Raw genomic sequence first — 4,267 nt, forward strand, 5'->3', positions numbered from 1 at the left:
GTGAAGACACCGCAGTAAGTACATCTAAGTACATCAACTTCAGCTAAGCTATTCATGTAGCTGAGGTTGCGTATCTTAGCTCGACCCCGTGAGGTAGTGTAGACAAGCTATGCTGCTTGAAGCTATGCTGATTTACTCTTGCTGCCACTTCGATATACCCTTTCTTTTTAGATGTGCAAAACTGTACAGCTGATTGCTTAGACTCAGAGTTGCACGAAATTCAGAAGTTTGGGAAACACATCACAAATTTGCATGTTATCCTTGCACAAAGGCCAGACTACTCTTCTCTGTATCATTCCAATTGTTATATATATGTGCTAAATTTATAAAAACAAATCTCTTCATGCTTTGGTTTGCTCCTCGTGAGTTTCAGGTCTGAAGGAATCTCAAAGAATTCAACGTGAAACTCAGTCAAGGAAACTGCTAAGTTCCATGTGGTTCTTTGCAGAAAACTATACAGAGTTACATGTTTAACATGGGTCAACATAAAACTGTAAGTCAACCAAGTTTTACTCATTTCAGTCAACACTGGATCCTGCTTGGCTAAAAAGTCCTGTAAACTTTCAGCAAAACCTTTGGACAAACCTGGTCTGAGTCCTGACTTAGTGATAAAATGTGAGATCAATCGAGTTTCATAAAGATTTGAATTTAGTGAAGGAAGTTTCACACAGTTCCAATATCAACATCTGCAAGAACCTCTTTACATTTGGAGATTCATTGTATGGGCAACAACCAGATTACGAATTTGTCTCTCTCTCATAATAGTATGAAATAATCAGTTAAAATCTAGAATAAAACAAAGTGTGGCTAATATGCTTTTGAAATTGAATAGTATGTTGGTGTTTCCATCAAAAGCCTATGTGGGCTTTCAGAATGAACAATCATAGATAAAAATCAATGTGTAATTAAATGCAGATGCTTTAAGACAAACTGCATAACCACCAATGGCTTATTTACAGTTAGCTTATAAGTACCAGGAGTTGAGAATCTTAAAAATGGCTATATTATTGTGAGTGGACATTTAAAGGCTTGGTTTACAGACTTTGCTGAAATTAAAAAGCAGAAGTTTAATTCGAGGCATCAGTGCTGAAGTTAGGAATGGCATCTACAGTAATTAGCTGCTCTAAAGCCCCACTTATTATGAGAAGAATAAGAAACCTAAAGAAAATTGGAATACGGTTGCACGGTGATATCCCAGCCCTAGTGAAGCCTATGGCAAAATTCTGCAGTGCTTTGCTGGTGACGCATTGGACTAATGGACACTGCTGGTAGAACTCTGCTCCCTGAAGCAATATTGCTACCCTCTCCTCCCTCCTTTCTTCTCACTGATCTGACAATATGAACAGATCCTAACTGTATTGAGACAGGAGCCAGGGTATCTGTGCCAACACAAAATCTGAAGTATGCAGATTGAAATTTACTCCTATCCAGAGGTCAAATAAGAGGCTATAAGCCAAAGTGCCAATTACACCCTAAAAATAGAGCTTAAGTGGCACGTAAAGCTTGTGCTGGCCCCTTGCATTCAGGGAATTTCACCCACAACATCTAGAAACACTAGTGGTTGGATCAAGTGATTATCACTGGTTCAACAATTTCCTCTATGAAACAAAAATACAAAAAAAAAACCCCATTCATAGGTTGGAGCCACTATATTTTTTTGCTGTTTTCATATTTTCCTGGGTATAGATTAGAATAAAGTCACAATATCGAGAAGAAACTGAAGTCCCACTTAAGAAATATTTTAATAGGAGTCCCAACCAGATTAAATAGGGTTGACTGACTCCATGGTGTGATTACGGCCTCTATGTGTTGATTCCTCCTTTGAGGCAGTGTGCAAATACCATGAGGGAGACCAGACCTGACCTCAGTCCAATAGCTCTGAAAAGTGCATCTTGACACATATTCACACTTGAGAAAATGAGCACCTGTGCCTCACCCATATGCACTCATGCTCCATCCACATGCAGCAAACACACACATCACAGTGTGCCAACAATGTTGGTGCATTCATGTGCCTTCCCCACGTGTTCAATAAAAGCAAACGGAGGAGGAGGAAAGGGACGAACTACAGAGGAGGAATAGAAAAGGAACAGTGAAAAACTCTAAGGAAGCAATAAGAAAAAAACTCCACAGGGGCATAAACAATACAAACATAAGATGGACAAACCTTTTGGATATAAAATGTGGAGCAGTGTGTAATGTAATGACTCCATTGAAGTCAATTTACATCAGCTGAGGAGCTGCCCTTGTATTTGTCTTATCCCCCCCACTTTTCCTCCTCCTGACTCCCATTCCTTTTCATGTAGCTCTATGGGACTTGGCATCCTTGTGTAAGAACTTTTTTCTTGGCCAGAGAATGACAGATAAAAATTAAACAAGATGATATAAGCAGTTGAAAGATGAATGGTGTGAAATAAAACATGCGTCTCTGTTGTGTTGTGGGTGCTCTTTTCACTGGATCTTCTTCCCAATGTGGTAAGTCAAGCAGTTGGAGATAGCATACTACATTCTGCAGATATAGATATATAGTCAAGGATTTCCGGCACAACAATGCATGATGCTGAAGCGGCTTGCTTGCCAGACAGCAACCAATTTTAGGAGAAAATCAAATGGGAAGAGGGTGGGGGCAAAATCAGAGAGAATAATTCATCTTCTGTTCATTTATTACTCCTCATTCTGCCTTCCTCATCAACCTCATCCCGTGAGGTATAAATTAGAGGGGCAGATATATAAACTGTATTGTATTTTAGATCTATTTGCAGAGTTTATTTCAAATAAGGTCCTCAGTTCTGGCTGAGTTAAGCAGGGTCCCTCAGTCTACTAGCTGCACTCTTGAGACAAACCCTTAGCTGATGTATATTGTCATAGCTCCATTGAAGTCACTGGAGATGTGACAATTGACAGCTGAGGATTTGCCTGGAGATGTGCGCTAAGTGGTTTGAGCATTGGCCTGCTAAACCCACAGTTGTGAGTTCAATCCTTGAGGGGGCCATTTAGGGATCTGGGGCAAAAATAAGGGACAGTACTTGGTCCTGCTGTGAAGGCAGGGGACTGCACTCGATGACCTTTCAAGGTCCCTTCCAGTTCTATGAGATAGGTATATCTCCATATTATTAAGTATAGAGTGTCTATATCTACTGTTAGCTTTTCCTATTTTTTTTTCATATAAGGTTTGTTGCCTAAAATATATAGTGACATAGTAAATACTGGGTGTTTTCAATTTCCGATTTTCAGGATATTTAAAATACATAGTATGACAATATGTTTTACATCACACACACCAAATATATTGGGCAAAATTCTGCTCTTAAGCTGGAAGTCAGTGGAGTTGCACAGACTTAGAGCAGAATTTGACTGTACTGTTGAATAACTTGTATATGAAATATTGCCCATTTCGAATTTCAATATATTTTCTACATCTGTATAATATGTAACTAATAACCCATATATGAAAAATATTTTAGTTTTCCAAAAGGACTACTCACGTCTCTTAACTCACTCTTAAGTATGTCACTGAATATCCCAAACCAAAGGAGTAGAGACATTCCCCACTTCTCTAGTCAACTCAGTGATTTGTTTAAACAATTCCAGACCAGGCAGTCCTCTGTACTTCACAATGCCCCTGTGTTGCTACCATGTCATACAAGGTTGTGTGAACACACTGTGACCAAAAAAGTTACCAAATGATACAGTGTTAAGGGTACACCAAGAGTTACATGATTAAATGCAATATAAAATGAGTTGGAGCAGAAAATCCCTGTCCCTATTGTCTTCTACTAAAAGATATTTTTCATTTTGGGGCAGAGGCAAGGAATCCTCATGCCCTTTTTACAGCTATTTGGCATTTACATTATATGCATTCATCATTAAAGACATTTTACTATATCTGCCATCAATACAATAAGGGGAACATTTATTTAGGAGGGACTAACCCTATTTCCTCACAGTTCTGTATCTCTGATCCTTCAGGACTTACATTTTGCCACTGCAATTCATTTCACTGGCTGTTTTTTTCCCCCAACAGCTGTCATGACAACAGTGAGCTTAATTTGCTATTAAATTCTCAGGGTGTGACCCAGCTCTTATTATATCTGCTGTGATCTCTTCATGCCCATCTAAACTGTTTTTAAATCATGTTTAATAATGGTTCTTAAGTACAGTTTAAAGTTGATTGCTGTCAAAACCAGTTTCTAACATGGTTTGGCAGGTCTATGTGGGCGGTCATAAACCTTCCTCTGGAACAGATCCCTAACTTTAATAGTCAAGC

General features: G+C 38.9%; 1 non-coding gene across 1 annotated transcript; it reads right to left on the reverse strand.

Moving 5' to 3' along the window:
* Positions 1-224: 224 nt before the first annotated feature.
* LOC144267181 (U6 spliceosomal RNA) lies at positions 225-327 on the reverse strand. Its single transcript, XR_013346552.1, has one exon. It is a non-coding gene; the product is annotated as a U6 spliceosomal RNA (small nuclear RNA).
* Between the last annotated feature and the right edge of the window lie 3,940 nt (positions 328-4,267).

This window comes from Eretmochelys imbricata, chromosome 6 (assembly GCF_965152235.1).
Source record: "Eretmochelys imbricata isolate rEreImb1 chromosome 6, rEreImb1.hap1, whole genome shotgun sequence".
NCBI lineage: Eukaryota > Metazoa > Chordata > Testudines > Cheloniidae > Eretmochelys > Eretmochelys imbricata.